A 9,477-nucleotide genomic window follows, 5' to 3' on the forward strand; every position below is an offset into this window, starting at 1 on the left:
CCAGACCCTAATTTGGCATTCACAATATGAGTGTAAGGGATATGTGTCTAGGTGTAGATACCTAGGTATAGAATATAGTGTATGCCATTTAGGAGTAGGAGAACCTAAGTGCTTCAATCCGGAGTATCAACCCCGTACAATTTGTTTGACCCTCAGGAATGGAGATCCACAGGGGACCCTAATAAATAAAACTGTGTTAGAAACCGTACATTCTTCGGGTGTTCTGCTATTTGATGCATGTAAAGCGATATCAATTGGTAGAAAGCCGTGGAATGTATGTGGGGATCTTAAGTGGGAGAGAACGTATGGGTCTAATGATAAATATATTTGTCCCAGTAGCAAAAACAAGTACGTAAGTCCAAGATGCCCAGATAAGGAATATAATTATTGCCCATATTGGTCTTGTGTGGGGTGGGCAACTTGGGGACAAACAGCAGACAAGGATATGATTGTTACTAAGTTGCCTACCAAACCATATTGTATTTATAATATACTTATAAATAATCCTGAACAATTCTTGGGGAAAACTATGGAGGAGGTACAGAAATGGGTACAAGATAGATTACCTGTGAATATTTATCCCCCTGTTCATAGTTATCATCCAGGAGATCAAGTATGGATAAAAGAGTGGAACAGTGTACCGTTGGGGTCTAAGTGGAGGGGTCCTTATGTTGTTCTTTTGTCTACCCCTACAGCTATAAAGGTGGCTGAAGTGACTCCGTGGATTCATCACTCCAGGGTTAAACCAGCAGCAGAAGATTCTTGGCAAGCTACACCAGATCCAGAGAATCCCTGCAAGATCCGGTTAAAGCGCACGACTCAGTCGGAGTGACGAGGAGATATTGGGATTAAAAGTGTGATTAAAGAGATCAGCAAGTGCCATAATAAAGCCTGACCCCTTACCCACGTGACATAGCCAGAGTGTCTTGAAGGGACCTCTGTGAAGGGAAGAGAGGACCTGCAGAACTCCATTCCTTGCAGCCCTTACAACCTGGAAGCTGAGGTGCCATCGCACGGACGAAGAATGAGGATGAAGACGTCAAGAGAAATGCACTTGATAATGTATATATTTGTGTTTTTAATTATTCAGGAAGGTAGAGGTACCGACACACCTGGCTGTGAGGTTTGCATTAAGACTACTAAAACAGGTAATCATATTTCCCAGACCCTTATTTGGCATTCACAATATGAATGTAAAGGATATGTATCTAGGTGTAGATACTTAGGTATAGATTATAGTGTATGCCATTTAGGAGTAGGAGAACCTAAGTGCTTCAATCCAGAGTATCAACCCCGCACAATTTGGTTGACCCTCCGGAATGGAGGCCCACAGGGGACCCTAATAAATAAAACAGTATTAGAAACCGTACATTCTTCGGGTGTTCTGCTATTTGATGCATGTAAGGTGATATCAAGTGGTAGAAATCCATGGAATGTATGCGGGGATCTTAAATGGGAAAGAGCGTATGGGTCCAATGATAAGTATATTTGCCCCAGTAGTAAAAACAAGTATGTAAATCCAAGATGCCCAGATAAGGATTATAATTATTGTCCATATTGGTCTTGTGTAGGGTGGGCAACTTGGGGACAGACAGTAGATAAGGATATGATTGTTACTAATTTGCCTACCAAACCATATTGTAAGTCTATGGAGTGTAACCCAGTCCATATGCTTATTAATAATCCTGAACAATTTATAGATAGGTTCGGAAACTTATTTGGGTTCCAGATATATGGGACGGGTTTGGATCCTGGGACAATATTATTTATAGGGATAGAGACCGATACCGTAGCATCCCAAACTCATCAGGTTTTCCATTCTCTTTATGAAGAGATGAGTGTAGAAAATAAGATCCCCCATAATGCTAAAAACCTGTTTATTGATCTAGCTGAGAGTATTGCTGGTAGTCTTAATGTGACCAACTGCTATGTGTGTGGAGGTACTAATATGGGAGACCAATGGCCCTGGGAAGCAAAGGAGGTAATGTATTCTGGTTCTGAGACAATTGAACAAATAATATCTTCTCAAGCCGATTATCAAATGAGTATTAGAGGTAAATCTGAGTGGCGATTAAAGACCTCCATTATAGGTTATGTTTGCATAGCAAGGAAAGGAATAATGTTTAATACATCTGTAGGAGAATTGACTTGTCTAGGGCAAAAAGCTTATGATGATAATACAAAGAATACAACTTGGTGGTCAGCTTCAAATGTCTCAGAACCACCTAACCCGTTTGCAAGTTATACCAATTTAAAGGACGTGTGGTTTGATCTATCTATTACATCTAGTTGGAAAGCCCCAGCAAATCTGTACTGGATCTGTGGTAAGAAAGCCTATTCGGAGTTACCACAGGACTGGGAAGGGGCATGTCTGTTAGGTATGCTCAAACCATCCTTCTTCTTGTTGCCTATTGAAACAGGAGATACTTTGGGAGTTAAGGTATATGATGTGAATCATAGGAAGAAAAGGGGAGATAGGTACCTGGGAAGATAATGAATGGCCTCCCCAGCGTATTATAAATTATTATGGGCCAGCTACGTGGGCAGAGGATGGTACTTTTGGATATAGAACCCCAATCTATATGCTCAACTGTATTATAAGGTTACAGGCAGTGGTTGAGATAATTACCAATGAGACATCGCAAGCGCTCAATCTCCTAGCGAAGCATAATACTAGGATGAGGACAGCCGTTTACCAAAATAGATTAGCTTTGGATTACCTATTGGCAGTAGAGGGAGGTGTATGTGGGAAGTTTAACCTAAGCAATTGCTGTCTTCAAATAGATGATGAAGGGCAAGCAATAGCTGACCTTACTAGCCATATGGTTAAACTAGTGCATGTGCCTACTCAGGTATGGAAAGGGTATAATCCAAGTAGTTGGTTTGGTACCTGGTATGAGCAGTTTGGAGGACTTAAGGCATTGGTAGGTGGAGTCATGCTAATCTTAATGCTGTGTCTTCTCCTACCATGTCTTGTTCCTTTGGTAGTTAGGTCTGTGCAAAACATTATAGAAAATATAGCAGAGAGAAAGGCTGCTGCACAGATAATGGCTATATATAGATATGAGGCTCTAAATAAGGGAGAACCAGTACAGGAAGAGGAATGTTGAGGCATTAGGGAGTCGCAAAGTCTGGTCTGGTTCATGGCAACCTGAGGTATATGCAAACTATGGTTAAGTGGTGCCTCTGGAATTGTGAAAATATCAGAAGCATCAAAGGGGGGAATGTGGTGGAATCTCGGTAAAAATAAATTTAGTAGGCCGAGATTACCACATGGCATGTGTACGTGCATATACTTGTGTATCGGTCGGTTGGTTGCACGTGGCAAAGATACAATCAGTAGTGTACGGAGCATGTGCGAGAATACAGGATGTAGTATTCCCCTCCTCCATTGTGCTGGGCAACCCATGTGGTCAAACAGGAAGTTAGTTCTTGTTCGATTGATTGGGTAAGAGTATGTGTGGGTGGAGCTGATTATGGGTGGAGTTACATGCCTATATAAGGAGCCTACACTATTGTTCGGGGCTCAGATCTTGTTGTATTTTGGTGACATTAGTCCCTCTGAGTCCCGTTTGATGAATCGAATAAAGAATCTCTTCCTTCCTGAAGAAACCTGTGTCCATCTCTCTGTGCTTGGCTTCCGTCAGTTTCTCTGGTATCACAAGTACAAGCAGATAGTCTTGAGCAAATACAAATTAATAACGAGGAACTGATGAAGAAATTTAATTACCTGGAGGGGAAGATACAAACCTTGGAAACAAAAATAGGTGACTTAGAGGATCGCTCACGGAGTAATAATATCAAAGTGAGAGGGATTCCTGAAAATATCAAATTTAATCAATTGGGTCAATATCTAAAAACCCTCTTTCAAAGACTTACTCCTGAATGTCCTCTAGGAGATTTACCATTTGATTGATTTCATAGATTAATTAAACCAAAGCATTTGACATCCAATGTGCCCAGAGATACAATAGTATGTTTTTCCAATAATCAGGTGAAGAATCGGATCATGCAAGCTATGCAAAATAAAGGATTTGATGATCCTGATTATAAAGATATAAAATAATTTTCGGATTTATCTACGACGACTCGTCAAACAAGGAAAACATTTGCTACTCAGACTGCCATCTTAAGATCTCATGGGATTAAGTACAAATGGAATTTTCCAACGGCTCTCCAAGTCTACTATCAAGATCAACATTTTTTTCTAAAAAATATAGAAGATGCACAACAGTTCATCTTAACATGGAAGCTGACATAGATCAATAATATTAGAAAAGAGGGAGAGGGGAGGAGAGAGAGGAGGAAAGAAGGGAAAAGAAAACGAGGGGAGAGAGAGAAAAAGATGGGGAAGGGTTACATTTATATTAAAAGGGAGCAATATTTAATAGGCAATCACATTCTATAATAAACACATGGTAATAGGCTTATGTAAACACTGTGAGCTATATCACAAACCTAAAATACTAAGATGATATATCAACACTCTATAACACATTAAATATAGGGAGTCATAATGGTCGAAATAGTTTATTTCATTTATTAGTATCACGAGATGGAGGTTAATAATGATTTTTTTATAAATATTAGGTTGGTATATCAACAATTAGTAACACATAAATGTACAAGGAACAAATCGTTTCAAATTATTCCACTGATATCAATAGGAAAGGGGTAAACAATGTTTCTTTTATTCACAAATTATATTTTTTACAAATAATAGGCTGGTATATTAAAATTTTGTAACTTATAAATGCATAAGGAGTAAAACTGTTTCAATCAACTCAGTGATATCAATAGGAAGGAAGATATTTAAAATGGAATAATTCACTTATCACTAACTATAAATCTAGGAAGTAAGGTAAAATGTATTTGTTTATTTATGTATCTATCCTCCTCTCTCCCATCTGTACCCTGGTGTAATATTGGAATAGGAGTCGGAACAACCTATTTAATGTTGTATTGACTTAATAATGTGTTGAATATGAATGAAATTTTTTTTTTTTTTTCTTCTCCCTCTGTAAATATATAATTGTATTTTATCTTGACTGGTTACTATCCTATATGGGTACAGATTCTCTGTTATAAATAATAGAATGATATATCTATACCCACATATACTTGTCTACATCTTATAATTTGGGAAATCTAACGATGAATATAAGTTGAATAACTTGAATTAATGACATTACTTTGAGTAGGTACAGCTTATATAGACATATATATACAAAGAATCCTAGGGATAAAATATCCTTATCATCTATTTCTATATATAATTGATGTTAATGGATAACGTTATAGTAGTTCTGGAAGTGAGTAATTGCTGATCAAGGATCAAAACTTGTATTTACTAGGGCGTCCCTCTCGTTCCCCAATGGAACCTTATATTCCTGCATATCAGGGCAGGCTAGTCCAAGGGTGATATGGGAATGATCTCTTCTTGGATCATTAAAGGGGGGGGGGGGGGTTTACTCCCCTCAACGTTTTTCTTTTCACAATTCAATTATTTTTAAATCCTATTTTTTGTACTTTTGTATTTTTGGTTATTTTCTTTCTCTTCTTTTTTTTGTTTTTATGTTTAACTGTGTGAGACTGGGTTGGGATAGGGATTTCTGGAATAGAGATGTCACTTAAAATAATTACTTGGAATGTCCAGGCATTAACTCACCTCAAAAAAGGGGAGCAATATACAGGGAGTGCAGAATTATTAGGCAAGTTGTATTTTTGAGGATTCATTTTATTATTGAACAACAACCATGTTCTCAATGAACCCAAAAAACGCATTAATATCAAAGCTGAATATTTTTGGAAGTAGTTTTTAGTTTGTTTTTAGTTATAGCTATTTTAGGGGGATATCTGTGTGTGCAGGTGACTATTACTGTGCATAATTATTAGGCAACTTAAAAAAAAACAAATATATATACCCATTTCAATAATTTATTTTTACCAGTGAAACCAATATAACATCTCAACATTCACAAATATACATTTCTGACATTCAAAAACATAACAAAAACAAATCAGTGACCAATATAGCCACCTTTCTTTGCGAGGACACTCAAAAGTCTGCCATCCATGGATTCTGTCAGTGTTTTGATCTGTTCACCATCAACATTGCGTGCAGCAGCAACCACAGCCTCCCAGACACTGTTCAGAGAGGTGTACTGTTTTCCCTCCTTGTAAATCTCACATTTGATGATGGACAACAGGTTCTCAATGGGGTTCAGATCAGGTGAACAAGGAGGCCATGTCATTAGATATTCTTCTTTTATACCCTTTCTTGCCAACCACGCTGTGGAGTACTTGGACGCGTGTGATGGAGCATTGTCCTGCATGAAAATCATGTTTTTCTTGAAGGATGCAGACTTCTTCCTGTACCACTGCTTGAAGAAGGTGTCTTCCAGAAACTGGCAGTAGGACTGGGAGTTGAGCTTGACTCCATCCTCAACCCGAAAAGGCCCCACAAGCTCATCTTTGATGATACCAGCCCAAACCAGTACTCCACCTCCACCTTGCTGGCGTCTGAGTCGGACTGGAGCTCTCTGCCCTTTACCAATCCATCCATCTGGCCCATCAAGACTCACTCTCATTTCATCAGTCCATAAAACCTTAGAAAAATCAGTCTTGAGATATTTCTTGGCACAGTCTTGACGTTTCAGCTTGTGTGTCTTGTTCAGTGGTGGTCGTCTTTCAGCCTTTCTTACCTTGGCCATGTCTCTGAGTATTGCACACCTTGTGCTTTTGGGCACTCCAGTTATGTTGCAGCTCTGAAATATGGCCAAACTGGTGGCAAGTGGCATCTTGGCAGCTGCACGCTTGACTTTTCTCAGTTCATGGGCAGTTATTTTGCGCCTTGGTTTCTCCACACGCTTCTTGCGACCCTGTTGACTATTTTGAATGAAACGCTTGATTGTTCGATGATCACGCTTCAGAAGCTTTGCAATTTTAAGAGTGCTGCATCCCTCTGCAAGATATCTCACTATTTTTGACTTTTCTGAGCCTGTCAAGTCCTTCTTTTGACCCATTTTGCCAAAGGAAAGGAAGTTGCCTAATAATTATGCACACCTGATATAGGGTGTTGATGTCATTAGACCACACCCCTTCTCATTACAGAGATGCACAGCACCTAATATGCTTAATTGGTAGTAGGCTTTCGAGCCTATACAGCTTGGAGTAAGACAACATGCATAAAGAGGATGATGTGGTCAAAATACTAATTTGCCTAATAATTCTGCACTCCCTGTATAAATTTCTAATTGAAAATTCAATTGACGTAGCTTTTATTCAGGAGACTCACTGGATTGAACCTCCTGACAGATTATGGAAATATAAAAAATTCCCTACAGTTTACGCATCGAATTTAGAAGGTAAGAAGAAACAAAGGGGAACGGCTATTATTATCTCAAATCGACTTAGTCTTGAAACCATTCATTCAATAACTGATAAAAATGGTAGATACCAGGTTTTAATTATAAAAAATAATGGTCTCATATATACTTTAGTAAATATATACGCTCCAAACTACAACCCTTCAGATTTGTTAGACCAAATGATGGATATTGTAGACGAAATCGCTTGTGGTAGTTTAATAATAGGAGGAGATTTTAATAGTGTCATTGATCTAGCTAAGGATAGAAGTTAGAAATATTACGAGAATGGTAACCCTTGTAATATAGGAACATTTGGTCTATTTGATTTTTTAGCTAAAAATTCCCTATTTGATTGCTGGCGAACTATGAATCCTCAGAGAAGAGACTATACATTCTTTTTGCATGTACACCAAACTTATTCTCGTATAGATATGTTCTTTGTGAAAGAAGGTCTTTTAAATAACATCACAAAATCTACAATTGGTTCTATAGAAATTTCGGATCATGCTCCAGTCTTCTTGAGAATTAGGATAAAAGAAGGTAATACCCCAAGGACTAAATGGAGGCTTAATGAAAGCCTTTTAAAACTTGATTACATCAGGGACCAAATAGAAATAGAAATAGAGAATTTTTAAAAAATTAATTACAACGGAGAAGTTGCAACACCAATTGTATGGTGTTACATAGTTACATAGCTGAAAAGAGACTTGCGTCCATCAAGTTCAGCCTTCCTCACACCTGTTTTTTGCTGTCTTTGCAAGTATGCATCTAGTAGCTGTTTGAACATCTGTATGGACTCTGATAAAACCACTTCTTCAGGCAGAGAATTCCACATCCTGATTGTTCTTACAGTAAAAAAACCTTTCCTTTGCCTTAGACGAAATCTTCTTTCTTCCAGTCTAAACGCATGGCCTCGTGTCCTATGTAAAGTCTGGTTTGTGAATAGATTTCCACACAATGGTTTGTATTGGCCCCGAATATATTTGTATAATGTTATCATATCCCCTCTCAGGCGACGTTTTTCTAAACTAAATAGGTTTAAATTTGTTAACCTTTCTTCATAGCTGATATGTTCCATTCCTTTTATTAATTTTGTAGCCCGCCTCTGCACTTTTTCTAGTGCCATGATATCCTTCTTTAGAACAGGTGCCCAAAATTGCACAGCATATTCAATATGTGGTCTTACCAGTGATTTATAGAGAGGTAAAATGATATTCTCGTCCCGAGAATGAATGCCCTTTTTCATGCATGACAATACCTTACTGGCCTTGGCCACTGCTGATTGACATTGCACATTGTTGCATAGTTTGTTGTCTATAACAATTCCCAAGTCCTTTTCGTGTGTTGTTATCCCTAATTCACTTCCATTAAGGGTATACGTTGCTTGTGTATTCTTTACGCCGAAGTGCATAACTTTGCATTTTTCAACATTAAATTTCATCTGCCATTTGAGTGCCCAGTCCTCCAGTCTATCTAAATCCTTCTGCAGCAAAGTAATATCTTGCTCACATTGTATTATTTTACAAAGTTTTGTGTCATCTGCAAACACTGAAACATGACTTTCAATGCGGTCTTCAAGATCATTTATAAAAATGTTAAATAGAAGGGGTCCCAGAACAGACCCCTGAGGGACACCACTTGCCACCTCTGTCCAGCTTGAAAATTTACCATTAACGACAACTCTTTGTATTCTGTTTTTAAGCCAATGTTCTACCCAAGAACAAGCATTTTCATCGAGACCGATTTCCTTGAGTTTGAACACTAATCTTTTGTGTGGAACTGTATCAAATGCCTTGGCAAAATCCAAATAGATCACATCCACTGCAACACCCTGATCTATACTTCTACTTACTTCTTCGTAGAACGCAATCAAGTTAGTTTGACATGACCTGTGCTTCATAAAACCGTGCTGATTTTTGCTGATAACCATATTCTTCTCAAGGAATTCTTGAATATTATCCCTTAATAATCTTTCAAATATTTTACCAGCCACAGAAGTTAAGCTCACAGGTCTATAATTTCCAGGCAAGGATTTTGAACCCTTTTTGAATATAGGAACCACATCTGCCTTCCTCCAATCCTCCGGAACACTTCCTGAAAGAAAAGA

The sequence above is a fragment of the Pelobates fuscus genome, chromosome 6, assembly GCF_036172605.1.
Source record: "Pelobates fuscus isolate aPelFus1 chromosome 6, aPelFus1.pri, whole genome shotgun sequence".
Lineage (NCBI taxonomy): Eukaryota > Metazoa > Chordata > Amphibia > Anura > Pelobatidae > Pelobates > Pelobates fuscus.